The 16,357-nt window shown below is 42.9% G+C and overlaps 1 long non-coding RNA gene across 1 annotated transcript; it reads right to left on the reverse strand.

The window, feature by feature from the left end:
* Positions 1-11,628: 11,628 nt before the first annotated feature.
* On the reverse strand, positions 11,629-15,789 carry LOC113244277 (uncharacterized). Its single transcript, XR_006408153.3, has 3 exons — positions 15,679-15,789; positions 15,397-15,498; positions 11,629-13,314 (listed from the first exon to the last, which is right to left on the reverse strand). It is a non-coding gene; the product is annotated as an uncharacterized LOC113244277 (long non-coding RNA).
* Positions 15,790-16,357: the final 568 nt, after the last annotated feature.

The following is a 16,357-nucleotide window of genomic DNA, read 5'->3' on the forward strand; positions in this document are numbered from 1 at the left end:
CTGGGTTTCAGACCTTCAGACTCGGACTAGAACCATACCATTAGGTCTTTTGGGTCTCCAGCTTGCTGACTGCAGATATTGGGACTTTTTAGCCCCCATAGTTATCTGAGCCAATTCCTTATAATGAATTGTATATACCCTATCCTGTGGAGAACCCTGACCAATACAGTGACATTTAATAAGTTACTTCTTTAATCTCTCTGTGCCTTTCTTTCCTCATATTTAAGATGAGTATAATAATAAAATTTATCTCATAGTATTGTTGGGCAAAATTAGTAAGTCAAACTTAGACTCAGTGCTTTAGTACTTGATAATATTTCCATAAATCCTTGCTATAATTAAGATGATTTTTTAAAAAAATTTTGTTTATTTATTTGAGTGGGGGGAAGCATGAGCTTGAGGGAGGGGAGAGGGAGAAGCAGACTCCCACTGAGAGGAGAGCCTGATACAAGGCTCAATCCTAGGACCCCAAGATCATGACCTGAGCTGAAGGCAGGCACTTAACCAACTGAGCCCCCCAGGCAGCCCAAGATGTTTATTCATTCTATTTGAATGTTTCATAAACACCTCTAGTCAGCATGTTGTAAACTGAGCTCATCCTCTTCTATTTCTGTCTTAGACTGAGTTCCTTAGAAGTTCAGGGGAATCTGGCTTTTCTAGCACATCTCCCCGGAAACACCCGTCCACATCTCAGTCTCACTCAGTCCCTTCCAACCTGTGTCAGGCCCCGTCTTTGATATAAGAGGTCTGCTTTACTGAAAATCTTGAATTTGGTTTTGGTTTGCAACTTGGTTACCTTCTGGCTATTGGAGATTTTTTTTAAAAATCTGTTTGTTTATTTGTTTGTTTAACATTGCCAAGGAAGCCTCTTTCACCTTTTGCTGTGAATTGATAATTGATTGCCTGAGCCTGTCATTTTCTCTCTTTAATGCATTAATGATGATCAAGAATAACCACCAATCCCACAGTCCTTTAATTACTATTTGTCCCATACCTCTCAAGTGCATCTCCTTCAACTTGCATCCCTCTCAGCTCGCCACAGGTGAGCAATTACACTGTTACATCCGGGCAAGGCCTTTCAAATCTCCCACTCTACCACTACCAACAGGGTCCTCATTGCCAGCTGGTTGGCAAGTGATCAACTCCAGAATCTCATCTTCAGAATTTGCTCTTAAGAGTATTCTTTGTACCAACTATCTTAGGGTGGTTTTCCTAAAAGCAAAGTCTGAGACAGGGATTTGGGCTGCTGTGGTTTACTGAAGGAGTGGTCTTAGGAGAAAGGAAGTGAGAGAAGTAGGATAGGCCAGAGGAAGGACCTATGCATAGAGCTGGAGTCTAGATAGAACTTCACTTCTCAGGTAGCCCTGGAGCATGAAGGGTACCTCAGAACCAGTCCCACCTTGAAGCAAAAGAGCCAGCCTTTTGTATTTCTATGCCCATTGGTCATTAGCTGCAGGTTTCTGGGGGTGGTGTGACCTCCTGCCTGAGGCAGCTCCTGGATTCTATTTGGCTGAGGCTAATTTTCTGGTATTTGGCAGATGGGTGTAGTGGCCTGTAAAGTGATCCGGGCAGGACACCAACAACTTCTAAGACTATTTCAGTAAATAGCTCCTCAGTCCACCAGTTGCTCAAGCTAGAAACCTGGGAATCATGTTGTCCCCTTTCTTTTTTTCAATTCTCAATCCAATCAAATCAATCTCCGAAATATGTATTCAATCTCCTAATCATTCCACTTAGTTTTTCCATTTTCATGCTCACTGCCCAGTTGACATCTCCATCATCTATTGTTCTTATTACTGCAATACCTCCTAACAAACCACCCTGGTTTATGACCTGCAAGACAGCCAAAGTAATCTTTCTAAATTCTTATCTTTGCACGTGACTTCCTTTATTAACTGTTCAATGGTTTTCCATTGCTCTTGTGATAATTTCAAACTGCTTTGTATGACTTAAAATATCCTGCATGACCTTGGTCCTACTCATATTTCCTGGCTCATCTCTCGCTACTTACAACCTCAAATAGCTGGCTCAAATGGGCTTGTTTTAGTTACTTGAATATATCATATTCTCTCTTGATTCTATGTCTTTGCACATATTTTTTCCTCTGCCAGGACACCTGTGCCACCTCTCACCTGGTTACCTCTTGTTCATCTTTAAGGATCTGCCTAGTTATACTTGCCCTTGCAAAGCGCTCCTTGTTCCTAACCTCTAGACTCCCATAACGCCTTGTGCTTCCCTACCACATTACTTATCACATGGCCTCTTTGGTTGCCTACGTCTTCTCACAACACTGCTATTTCTCTACCAGTTTCATCATTCTGTTCTCACCCTTCTTCATTTCCTGTGTTTTTTAAGACAAGTTTCCTTCCATTTTCTCTCCTCTAGTAATTTGGCAGTAATACATCTAATTTTTACACTTTAATGGTTTAGCTAATCTCTACTTAAATTCTAAGCTCTGTGGGAGCAGGATGGTGCTTGCATTATCACTGTATTATCAGTGCTTGGTGTATGGATGGAACTCAATAAATGTTTATTATATGAACTAATAAAGGTACAAAAATATTTCATTTATGTTTTCATTGCTGGCCTAAGTGTCAGCACCTGTAACCATGCCTTGCATATAGTAACTGCTTAAAAAATATTTGTTAAATTCAATAATGAACTGAGCCTTTCTTCCCAATTTGTATGACAGCCGTCCTGCCTGATTTAATTCCTCAGCACCTGTGTTCAGAGTCATATAGCAGAGACTGACACCAGCAAAGTGGCAGACTAGAAAACTCCTAGGTCTTATTTTCCTAAACAAACATAAAAACAAAAACAAAACAAAAACTCAAGCTGTCTTAAACAACTTTGCAGGAGCTCTGGAAAATGGTTAAAGGTTTACAGCAACCAAGTAATGCCCAGTCATGAAAAACTCATTTTCAAAATGGTAGGAAATTTTGCAGTGTTTTCACTCATTCTTGATTCAACCCAACTCACCCCTCCCAGTAGATGGTGATTTTGGTTTTGAACAGGTAGCGGCCCAGCTCCTGGGCCACTACCTTCCCTACCAGAGGGAGCAGAACAGATCTTATTTTCAAATTGCTGTGTATGTCTGTTCTAAATCATTTGGGGGTACCTGAAGGACTGATGCAAGGTAGTAGCCCTGTTCCCCATAACTTCAATGCAAGTAGGAAAAACAGTGGGCACTGCTTGTAAAAGCTACTAGGTGGCTGCAGACCTAAAGACAGCTGGGGAAGGAGATTCTGAGTGGAGACATACAGTAACCATCTACCATCTAAGGCCAGAAGGATAAACTGAGGTGAGATGCTTTGGGGAATGAAGACATTCAAAAGTAGCCATGTATACAGGGGAATGTATAAACATGTGTGCATGCCAACAAAGATGCATGCTAAGAAAAACCCTGTGAACTTAATCTTCCACATTGGGCTAATCCCTAGGCTCAGAGTAAGCCTACCTAAATGGTGGAGGAATGACCCCAGGACCAAATCATTTCACAAAGACTAGGAGTGGTGGATGTTTTCTTATTTTGTTGTTTTGTTTTGTTTTGGCCTGGGTGGTTTTGTGTGTGTGTTTATTTTTTTTATTTTTTTTTAGTTCCTAGCATTTCAGGAAACCTCTATCCAAACACTAGCTGAACACAAGCTAAAGGAATAGAAACCCCAGTGATTACACATGACAAGGTATATTGCCTTTGCAAAAATATTTGGAAAAGTTTAGAAGCAAATGTATTGGTGCAGCCTTCAACCACCACCACCACCACCACCAGGAGAAAGAAAGAAAAAGAGAGAAGAAAGAAAGAAAGAAAGAAAGAAAGAAAGAAAGGAAGGGAAAAGCAAGCTAGCAAACTCTGAGGTAAGGGAGAAGGAGAATCTGATTTCCACAGTTACTGCTAAGGCAAACAAAGAAACAGGAACACAAGGCTAATTCAAAGGAACAAAATTAACTGACAGAAGCTGTCAGACATCAGAATTACTAGAAAAAGACCAAGCTGATGATATTAGATATATATTTTACTCTAAAATACTAAGGGGAAATATGGGCAAAGAACTAAATGAAATCAAGAAAACAATATATGAACAAAATGAGATTATCAACAAAGAGATAGAAATTATAAAAAGGAACTAAACAGAAATTCTGGAGCTTAAAATCACAATAACTTAAATGCAAATTCATTAGAGCAGTTTGACATCAAATTGGAGCAAGAAGAAAGAATCAGAGAACTTTAAGATACAATGACTGAGGGACGCCTGGGTAGTGCAGTCGTTAGGCGTCTGTCTTCAGCTCAGGGCATGATCCCGGCATTCCGGGATCGAGCCCCACATCAGGCTCCTCCGCTGGGAGCCTGCTTCTTCCTCTCCCACTCCCCCTGCTTGTGTTCCCTCTCTCACCGGCTGTCTCTATCTCTGTCAAATAAATAAATAAAAAATCTTAAAAAAAAAAGATACAATGATTGAAAGTATTGAATCTAAGGTGTGGGGGGTGGAGAAAGAGCGAGGAAAAGTGAACAGATCATAAAGAGCTTATGAAACACTATTAAATGGACAAACTTATGCGTTATGGGAATTCCAGAAGGAGAAGAGAGCAAAGGAGGTAGAATAATTATATGGAGAAAGAGTGACTGAAAATTTCTCAAATTTGAGAAAAGACATGGATCTACAAATCCAAGAAACTCAATAAATTCCAAATAGGATAACCCTAAAGAGACTGATAGGGAAGCATATAATTAAACTGTCAACAGCCAACGACAAAGAGAAGAATCTTGAAAATAGCAAGAAAAAAGTAACTTGCTGCATAGAAGGGATTTTCAGCTGATTTCTCATCAGAAGCCATGGAGTCCAGGAAGCAATGGTATGATTTATTGAAAATACTGGAAAAAAAAAAAAAAACACCTGTCAACCAAAAACTCTGTATCTGGTAAAAATGTCTTTCGAAAGATGAGAAATTAAGACATTCTCAAAATAAATAAAGAAAAATAAACAAAAGCTGAGAGTTTATTACCATTACCCTTGCTCTCCAAGAAATTCTACAAGGGGTTCTTCAGTCTGAAATGAAAGATTTTAGACAGTAGCTTGATGTGATATGAGATATCTAGTAAAGGGAAATATATGGACAAATACAAAATCCAGTATTGGGATGCCTGGGTAGCTCAGTCAGTTAGGCGTCTGCCTTTGGCCAGGTCATGATCTCAGGGTCCTGGGAGCGAGACCTGTTCTCTGCTCAATGGGGAGTCTATTTCTCCTTCTCCCTGCCCCCCACCTCTGTCTCAAATAAATAAATAAAACCTTTAAATAAAATAAAATCCAGTATTATTGCAGTTTTGGTTTGTAACTGCACTTTGAATTTTCTTTTATCTCTAAAAGACAAGTGTATAAAAATGATCATAAATCTGTTTTTGGGGACACAATGTATACAGATGTAATTTGTGACATCAATAACATAAGGAAGAGTGATGAAGCTGGATCTGAGTAGTTTTGTATGTGGTTGAAATTGACATCAGTTCAAATTAGATTGTTACATTTACAGTATGCCGTAAGTATACAAACAAAATATAAACATACGCAAAGGAAATCAGAAGGGATTCAAAACATGTCACTACAAAAAAAAAAAATCAAGTAAACACAGAAAAAGGCCTTAACAGAAGAAATGAGGAAGAAAAGACCTGTAAGACACAGAAAAAAATATATTGCAAAATGGCAGAAGTATTTCCTTGCTGATAATTATTTTTTTTTAATATTTCATTTATTTATTTGACAGAATGAGAGAGAGGGAGAGAGAGCAAGTGAGCACAAGCTGGGGGAGCAGCAGAGGGAGAGAAAGAAGTAGGCTTTCCACTGAGCAGGGAGCCCGATGTCGTGAGGCTCGATCCCAGGACCCTGGGATCAAGACCCGGGTCAAAGGCAGCTACTTAACTGACTGAGTGACCCAGATCCCCTTCCTTGTTGGTAATTACTTTAAATGTAAATGGATTAAACTCTCCAAAGGCATACATTGTGCTACACAATAAAGAAGGACTGGGTAAAAATCTGCCATACACTTATTACAGTATGTCTCTAGTCTTACACTGCAAAGATCCTAAGAAAGAAAATAAAATGTAACCATTAGAAATGTGATAAAACATTAAAATTAAAGATATATTTTTTTAGAAAAAGCATAGGTTGACAGATTGCACAAAATAGATACAAACTATATTCTATCTCAAAGTACTCACTTTAGATTTAAAGATGCAAATCAGTTGAAAGTGAAAGAATGGGAAAAAATCCCATACAAATAATAAACAGTATGCAAAGTAAACTTTAAGTCAAAAACTGTTATAAGAGATAAAAAAAGTTCACAAAGATGATATGCAATTATAAATATATATGAACCAAGTATCAGAGCCCCAAAATATATAAAGCCAACGCTGACAGATCGAAGATAGAAATAGAAAGCTCTACAGTAACCGACTTTAATATCCCATTTTCAATAATAGATGGAGCATCAGACAGAAGATCAATAAGGAAACATAGGAATTAAACCACAGAAAAGACCAACCAGATCTAATAGCTATGTACAGAACACTTCACTAACAGCAGAATACACATTTTTCTTAAGTGTACGTGGAACATTCTCCAGGATAGACCAGGTGTTAAACTACAAAATAAGTATTAATAAATTTTAAAAGATTGAAGTCATACAAAGACCTTTTCTGATCATAATAGAATAGAACTAAAACTCAGTGACAGAAGGAAAACTGAAAAATCTGCAAATATATGGAAACTAAATAACATACTCTTAAACAAAAGTGGATCAAGAAAGAAATCACAAAGGAAACTAGAAAATACTGAGATGAATGAAAAGAAAACCATGATACTCTGAAACTTATGGGATGCAGTGAAAGAAGTACTTAAAGTGAAATTTATACAGGGCACCTGGGTGGCTCAGTCAGTTGTGTCTGACTTCTGCTCAGGTCATGATCTCAGGGTCCTGCGATGAAGCCCCACATCGGGCTCCTCGCTCAGCCAGGAATCTGCTTCTCTCCCTCGCCCTCTGCCCCTCCCCTGCTCTCTCTTTCTGTCTCTGTCTCGCAAATAAATAAAATCTTTAAAATAATAAAAGGGAAATGTATAGTATTAAACGTATAAGTCAGAAAAGAAGACAGATCTCAAATCAATAACCTAACTGCACACCATTAGGAACTAGAAAAAGAAGAGCAAACTAACCCCAAAACTAGCAGAAGGAAAGAAATAATAAAGATTAGATCAGAGGTAAATAAAATAGAGAATAAGAAAAACAATGGAGAAAATCAGCAAAATCAAAGTTTGGCTATTTGAAAAGATCAACAACATTGACAAAGGTTTAGCTAGACTGACTAAGAAAAAAAAGAAAGTAGACCCCAATGATAAAAAATCAAAAATGAAAGTGGGACTATTACTACTGATTTTACAGAAATAAAAAGAATTATAAGAGAATACCATGAATAATCATAAGCCAACAAACTTGGATAACCGAGATGAACTGGGCAAATTCTTAGAAACACATATATGCCAAAATGGAATTATGAAAGAATCAAACATCTGATCAGACCTATAAACTAGCTGGAGATGCAATCAGTAATCAGAACCTCCCAACAAATAAAAACCCCAGACTAGATGGCTTCACTGGTGCATTAGGCCAAACATTAAAAGAAGAAGTAACACCAATCCTTCTCAAACTCTTCCAAAAACTGAAGAGAGGGGAACATTTCCCAAGTCATTCTAGAAGGTCAGCACTACCCTGACACCAAACCTAGACAGAGATACTACAATAAAAGAAAACTACAAGCCAATATCTTTTATAAATATGGATGCAAAATCTTCAACAAAATACTGGCAAATTGAGTTCAACAGCATATTTAAAATGTTACATACCATGACTAAGTGAGATTTGTTCCTGGATTACAAGGATGGTACAACCTATGAAAATCAATCAGTATAATGCACTACATAAATACAATGAAGGGTGAAAAACACAATCATTTCAGTTGAAGCAGAAAAAGTATTGGACAAAATGCAGAATCCTTTCATGATAAAAATACTCAATAAACTGTGAGTTGAAAGAAACTTGCTCCACATGACAAAGGTCATATATGAAAAACCATCAGCTAACATTATGGTGAGAGGCTGAAAGCATTTTTCTAAGATCAGGAACAAGGCAAGAATGTCTACTCTCACCACTTCTATTCAACATCTTACTGGAAGTTCCAGACAGAGCAATTAACCAAGAAGAAAAAAGGGCATTTAAACTGGAAAGCAAAAAGTACAATTATCTCTATTTCAGATGACTTGATTTTACATGTAGAAAACTCTAAAGATACACACACACACACACACACACACACACACACACACAACCTGTTAGAGCTAATATAAATTCAGCAAAGTTACAATATACAAGAGTAACACTAAAAAAATCAGTTGCATTTCTATTCACCAACCATGAACAATCCAAAAAGTATATTAGAAAAACAATTGTGCTTATAAAAATATAAAAAATAATAAAATACATAGAAATACATTTAACCAAGGAGGCAAAAAAACTTTTACCCTGAAAATTACAAAACATTGCTAAGAGAGATAAGCAAAGACAAATAAATGGAAAGATATCCCATGTTTATGGGTTGGAAGATAATATTGACGAGATGAAAATACTACCTAAAGGAAATTACAGATTCAATGCAATTGCTATCAAGATTCCAACAGTTTTCTTCACAGAAATAGAAAAATCTCTCCTAAAATTCATACAGAATCTTGGGGAGCCCCAAATGTCAAAACAACCTGAAAAAGAACAAAGTCGGATGACTCACAGTTCCTAATTTCAAAACTTTCTATAAAACCACTGCAATTACCACTGTGAAACATCAGCATAAGGACAGATACATAGATCAAGGGCAAAGAATAGGGAGGCTGGAAATGAATCCTTACGTGTATGGTCAGTAGGTTTTCAACAAGGGTGCTGAGGCCATTCATTGGGGTAAAGGACAGTCTTTCAACATAGGGGCTGGGAAAACTGGATAACCACATGCAAAAGTAAGAAACTGGACCCTTACTTTACACCATATGCTAAATTAACTCAGAATGGATCAAGGACCTAAATGTAAGATCTAAAATGATAAAACTCTTAGAAGAAAACATAAAACAAAGTCTTCACAACAATGAATTTGACAGTGATTTCTTGGGTGTGACACCAAAAACACAAGCCACAGAAAATGAGTAGACAAATGGAACTACATTTAACTTAAAAACTTCTTGTTGAAGGAAACAATCAACAGAGTGAAAAGACAACCTGCAGAATGGGAGAAAATATTTCCAGATTATATACCTGATTAGGAATTTACATGCAAAATATAGAAAGAACTTGTACAACTCAACAGCAAGAGCAAATGCCAATGAACAGCGTACTTAAAGATGTCAAAACAATACATTTCATGTCTTGAATATTTCACTATAATAAAGTCATGTAGCAGCTTCTTCACCACTCCCCCTACTTTCACAGTCTTTCTTCCTCCCTTTTTAGTGCAATTTAAATGCTTCGATTGGTGTGTGGAATGAGGCAGCTTATAAATTAGGAAATAAATAATAATTCTGTCTAAAGGACCAGATTAATTATCCCAAAGTAAAGCCTTGGTAATGTTGTTATCCTATTTGTGATATTTCAGTGGTTCCCCACTGCCTACAGGGTAAAATCTAAGTCCTTTCTGATTTATAATCTGATTTCTGTTTATCCTTTCTCACAAACCCCCACCGTTTCCACTGTGGCCAGAAATGTCCCCAACAGACACCTCCATGCTGCTGTCCTCCTCGTCTCCTGTCTCAGTCCTAATCCAGCCTCCTAAGGCATCTTGAACTCCATCTCCTTAAGAAGCTCTCCCTGAAATTCCTAACACTGACAAGTCATTTCTTCCCCCAACAGCACGAGTGAGTTCTGTCTGCATTGCCATGGTTCAGCCCTTCACACAGACTTCCTGGCTGGACTTTGAGCACCGTGCCCTGTACATTTGTATTTCCCACACTTCCTAACTTTGCATCTTGTTATCTGACCACGTGGCTTCCAGAGATGTTTTTACAGTGGCCTTTCTGGGAATGTCCTTTGCAAAATTTCAAAACAAGGAGACTGAAGTAGATGATAATGAAGATCTCTTGAGTTCTAAGGGTCCATGCTTGTTTGCATGAAAAACAGGTCAAGGCCTTAATCCAGCCGAGCTACTCATCTTCGCTTAAACCAGAGCGTCCTGAGCAGGTCTGAGTGGGAGGTGAGTTCTCATGTCTTGCGGGCTACCACTTAGCCCACAGGCTATGGACTAATAATATCTTCTCACCGGACCCTACCTCTTTTTTCCCTAGTGTAATCTTTTTTCCAAAGTTCTGTAGGGGTATTTCTGTAGACATTGCTAAAAAACAAATTCTAAAGACTCTAGAATTGGTGTTGGGGACTTTAGGGTGGCCTTTGTGAGTCCTGCTTCCTGGTGTCCCTGACCTTGCATAATCACCCCATAATTGTAAGTGGTACCTGTGCTTCTGATAGAATATGACAAAAGTAATGGACAGTCACTCCCATGATTAGGTTACATTACATAAGACTCACCAAACTGGGGCCAGACACTCTCCTTATGAGCTTAAGGCACGATGCAGCCATGTTGGAGAAGCTCACCGGGGAACTGTGGACAGCCTCTAGGACCCAAGGGTGGCCTCTAGCCAACAGCCAGCACAGAGCTGTTGGCTATCCAGTCATGGGACTGCCTTCTGCCAACAACCTGAATGAGCCCGGAGGAAGAGTCTTCCCCACTTGAGATTTCCACTGAGAATGTGCCTCAGCCATCACCTTGACTGCAGCCTTGTGAAACAGAGCACTCAGTCCAGACTTGGGACCCACAGAAACCAACATGATAAATGCATGTTGTTTTAAGCCATTAAGCTTGTGGTAATTTGGTGTGTAACATAAGAAACCAATACAGGGGCGCCTTAATGACTATTAAGCGTCTGCCTTCGGCTCAGGGCGTGATCCTGGCATTCTGGGATCGAGCCCCGCATCGGGCTCCTGGGAGCCTGCTTCTTTCTCTCCCACTCCCCCTGCTTGTGTTCCTTCTCTCGCTGGCTCTCTCTCTCTCTATCGAATGAATAAATAAAATCTTAAAAAAAGAAAAAAGAACCCAATACAGACTGGGTTTGGCTAATACACAGTAGCTGAGAAATGGAATGTCCTTAAAGAAATCTGACTGGACTTTCCAGCTTTACCTTGGAACCCAAGAACCCTGAGCAGGTGAGTTGCAATGGGCCATGTTCTCATGGTGTTTGCTTTCTAATCGTGAACTGATCTGTCTAAAATTCAAGTGTGTGAACACATAGGAAGACAAACTGTGTTGATGGCTAGAGCCCAGCACGGCAGTTCCTGTGGAATGAGATATGATGAAAATCCAGATTCGGTCCTCCCTTTCCCCCCACAAACATGCTCAGGCACCAGTTTTGCAATAAAGTCTCTAGGGGTAATGTTATTGAGGAACAGTCTTAATTTCAGTCTCAAATCAGTGATAAAAGCAGATAAAAAAATTTCAAAAGAAGTTGTCTTAATACCTTTAAGCAATTCAAACAAGATGCAATGTTTAATGAATTCTTGTTAGACTTGCTTTTATGATTAGATAAGCACACTTTGTAATTAGCACAGTACTTGCTGATATTCAAATGGGAGCCTGGAGATTTTCATTTTTTTAAGATAGACTACACATTATCACAGTCTTTTTAAATTATTAGTTTGCGTTTCAAGAGACAGATATGGCCCAATGGTGGGCCCTCTCTAACTAGTCACAAGTGTCAAAGAAGTTGGATACGAATGATCAAACTTCTAGTTTGCTGGGAGGACAGACGCGGACCCCACGGTGCCTCCCGGCGGCCTCGGCAACGCCGCCAGGGGTCACAGGCGAGGGAAGGGCGTGAGTGTGCTCTCTGCCTGGAGCCAGGAAGGAACACTGCCAGCCTTGGGCTGCCCGTCCCGATAGAAGCTAACATTTCCTCTTTCTTCCCTTGGAAAGCCTTCCACGAGCAGCCCCGCAGTCCACGTGGGGTGGAGGTAGGACTTGGGGTACCATATGGCCTGAGGTTAATCAGAGCCTTTCCAAGACAGTCTTGAAGTTTGACACAAAACCCAAGTCAGTCAGAAAATGTTGGCAGTCGGAGTTACGAGGTCCCGTTCCTTGACTAAGACAGGTGAGGGAGGGCGATGCTGGGCTCTGGGTCTTGGTTTGTCTGTCTGATGGACGAGAACGCTTCCCCTCCCTTCTTTCACTGGCACTGCAGAAACCACAGAGACAGCACAGAGTGCCCCACGCTGCCGCTCTCCAGCAGGGAGCACAACTTCTCCCCGTAGCAGCAAGTCAGCACCTTTCCTTGGAAGAGTTCATGTCTTCCCCACGGCAGGGGTGAATTACAGCCGAGAGAGGAGGCAAAGCTCAGTTTTTGCCAAAACTCACTGCAGGATTGCCTTTCCTTCCAGAAGGTCTGACCTCCAAGGCCAAGGCAGCGAAGGGGTGGTAAAATGCCGCGCTCTAGAAGCAAGGGAAGGGAGTTGCCGCCCCATCTAGACTCGCACTGGGAGGACAGAGGGGCCCATTCCTGCCCAGGACTCTTCCAGAGCCTGTTCTCGGCCTACAGGCATTACTGAGGTCACTGAGCCTCTGTTCCAAGGAGGTCCGCAGCGGGAAGTGAAGGCAGCCCAGCTCAGGGCCAGGTCCTACTCCAGCAGAGAGAATCCGGCGTCCTCGGCGCCCGCGCTGGCCGTGTGACTCCGCAGGGGATCTCTGAGCAGCTCCCGGCTGCCGGCTTCTCTCTGTTCCCCGCTGGCATGTCAAGTTCCTGGGTGTCCCCCTGAATCCCCGAGTGTGGCATCATGGCAGGATCTCTGATGATAAGGATAGGAGTCTAGTTTTCCATTTTTCACTTTCGGGAGGATTCTTTTTGGCTGCACGTGAAAGAGATCCCAAATAACTATGGCTGAAACAAGATCAGGTTTCCTTCCCTCTGCGGTCAAAGTCTGGATGAAGGCATTTGGGGGCAGTAGGGATGGTCCCCAAATCAGGCTCTCCCGGCCACCTGCTCAGCCATCTGGGCGCGGTTCTGTGCCCCCAGGTCCAAGGTGAGTCAATGTCTCCAGAGCAGGATGGAAGACACCAGAAGGAGGGGCATGGCACTTTCTTTAAGGGATCTTGTCCCAGATGTGGCACACTTCCCTTCTTCACACTCCATTGGCTACAGGAAGGCAGAGAAATGTGGCCACAAATGTAGCTGAATATTGACAGGGCTATTACTGTGGCATAAAAAGTGAATGATTAGTGAGGGGACAGCAAACAGCCTCTGCCACATTTTTTTTTCATCAAACTTTCTACTATATCAATTTTTTAAAATTTCAAAATACTTGTGATACAAAGTATTTTGATAACAAATCAGGTGATACAAAGACATGTAAAGAGAGACTTCTATGGACCCCCCCCCACCTGGAACTCATATTAACAGTTAGATGTGCATTCTTTCACGCCTTTCTTGGGCGTCATTAATAAATATGCAAAGCTTTCTGTCTCCCTAACCACTTTCAATTTTTTAAAATGAGATCATTCTATACACAATATTTTCTACAATTTGCTTGTTTCCAATGCATAATGAATCGGTTTATTGGTAACTATGTGCAGCTCTAAACTGTTCTTTTTAATAACTGCATATCTCATAGTATGGATTTGCTAGTTGGAGGCACTCTAATTTCTTCTACCCCTCCCCAGTGGGATAAATAGCTTATTTCCTTTTATTGTCACTTTAAATAATGTTGCAAGAAACAACCTTGCACACACATCCTTAGGAATTTCTTTTTGTAGGATACCTAATGAAGGGATATGTACGATTAAAATTGCAATGGATTCCACCCGGTCACTTTATGGAAAGATTGTTATAATTTATAGGCTGGTGGGTCACAGATGAGAATGATGGGGCGCTTGACAGCATTCCCCCTTGCTGTTGGAAGGAAGAGGAGAGAGGGGGAGAAGGATGGAGAGCAGATAACATGATTTCCAGGAACAGGTTGCCTGGTCTAGTAGCTGAGAAAGTGCTTCGTTCCACCTGCTCTGGGGAAACAAGCGAGGAGGGCACCTCCTATTTTGCCGAGAAGCAGGTGGAGTCCCAGTGCCTGCCGCACAGCAAGCCGCCCTGGCCTGGGGAGGACTGTAATGAAGATTAATAGGGTGAGGAGAATGGGTCTGGTTGCCCTGGGACATGAACCCTCGCAGCCCTGTGGCCAGGCTGGGGTGGCGGCGCCTGGGAGACATCTCAGCCCGCAGGCAGACAGGGCACTAAGCCTGCAGCCAGGACTCTCAGAGCCCTCGTTCATGGGCCGTGCTCACAAAGCCAATTCCCCATGGTTCAGACAAGGAAACCAAGGCTCAGGGAGAACATGTCTCGGCCAAGTTCGCGGAGGAAGGCTGCGGGCGGGGCGGGGGGCGGGAGGTGGCAGGGGACTAGAACCCATGGCCAGGACCCCCGAACCATTTCCATTGCCCACAGTCCTGCACTTGGCCAGCATCTCTGGGGTTTTTTGGCTTGGATTGTCTTGGTTGGTTCCAATTTGCAGCCTGGAGAAGCTCATGGGGTGGCCACACAGGCTTGCGATTTGTGGGCACATGAAGGTGGGGGAGGGTGGAGGGTGGAGGAGGGCTTTGCAGGGTTTGGGGCAGCTGCGGGCCATCCACAGCTAGGGGTGGAGAAGCAGGAGCTGCTCCCTCCTGCTCTCCTCTCCCTGGTCCATCTTGTCAGCATGCTAGACACTGGGGAGGTGCCAGGCCTGCCGGATGGCAAGCATCATCCACCACCAGCTGGCCAAGGCAGGGGAAGGCTGGCATGTCTGGAGCCCTCAGCCCCATTTACAGATCGGGGACCGAGAACGAAAGCCCTCTAGCGGGGGGAGTGCTGAGCCCGGAACTGACTCACCCCCCAAACCCTTGCCTTCCCCTCCAGTGCCACGGGTGCCCCCGTTTCCCCTTCGCAGAAACCTGGCGCTCACCCCCACCTGTATCCCTTCTGTCTCAGCAGGGAAAGGGGAAGGATGTTGGGGAAGACAGGCTAATTCTGGTCTGTGCTCAGCACTTTGCAGGGCATCCTGTTTTTCTGTTGGGGTGTTCAGCCCAGGGGCCGGGAGGGTTGGTGCCGAACAATGTCAGATCAGCCCCTGGCAGGCAGCCACACCCCTCCAGAAATCACTTCCCTTCCTGGATTCCTGGAATCTCCACTTCCGAGGTTCCTACCTCCTGGAAGGATGCAGTGATCCCCCATCCCGCCTCCCCCACACTTACAGTTGCGTCCCGGACCTATGGCACAAACTGACCATCATCCAAGCAATTTTACTCACAGTCAACAAGAGAAAATGACACGGTTGGAGAGGGCAGGGCAGTTTCTTTCATCTCAAGGGGTCCTGCGCATCTCGTGTCTTCTGGTGAAATGGCTGCTGTCACTGTGCACAGACAAATCAAAGTTATTAACTCCAAATAACCTCGATTCAAGAACCTGCCTTCCTCGCTTGGGCCTGTCGGCTCTCACGGGTTGCAGGGAAGATCGTCAGCCTTGTTCAGCCCGGGTGGGCCAGCCTGCAGAGCCACGACCGCGAGCCAGCCCCAAAGCCCTTGGGTCTCACCTTTTTATCTGCCTGTGACTGGCGCTGCCTGGGGACACCTCATTCCCATCGACCTACCCTTTGTAGGAGCGTATATTTAGCTGTTGTTTTTCTCACATTTTGGGAAGTGCTGACCTTGTGCCCGTCAGGGGGAAGCCAGAGGCCAGAAGCCGTCTTGTATGTTTTGCTGAGCAACTCAGAAAGCTGTGTATCTAAGGATATTCTGAATTCGGAGGAGGAGGGAGACAAAACCCTCCAGGGTAGTCCTGCATCACTGTGGTGAGAGAGCAGCGGGTATCTCGTCCTTCCGGGTGATTGGAGTCCCAGCTCCCTGAAGGACAGCGACTGTGTCTTATTTCTGAACCCCCAGCACTTATCAGCGCCTGGCCCAGAAAGTGCTAGATAAATATTGCTGGGCAAATGTAGAGACACCGTGAGCTCACAGACAGGCCACAGGCCAGAAATAACTGTGCCCAAGAACCCGAAGTCTTTTGTGATTGGGGGCCCAAGAGTGGATGGAGCTCAGGCAGAAGGGGTCCCCACTGCACCGCATCTGCCCCTTGGGGCAGGCTTTTGGAGGACTTGGGGGCATTAGCTGCGTGGTTGCCCCCTGGCTTCCTGGGGCAAGGCCAGTAACTATGAGAAGCCTGAGCGTGGTCCCAGGGGAACAGCTGTGGCCTGTGGAAGTCCCACATACTCT

The sequence above is a fragment of the Ursus arctos genome, unplaced genomic scaffold (assembly GCF_023065955.2).
Source record: "Ursus arctos isolate Adak ecotype North America unplaced genomic scaffold, UrsArc2.0 scaffold_30, whole genome shotgun sequence".
NCBI lineage: Eukaryota > Metazoa > Chordata > Mammalia > Carnivora > Ursidae > Ursus > Ursus arctos.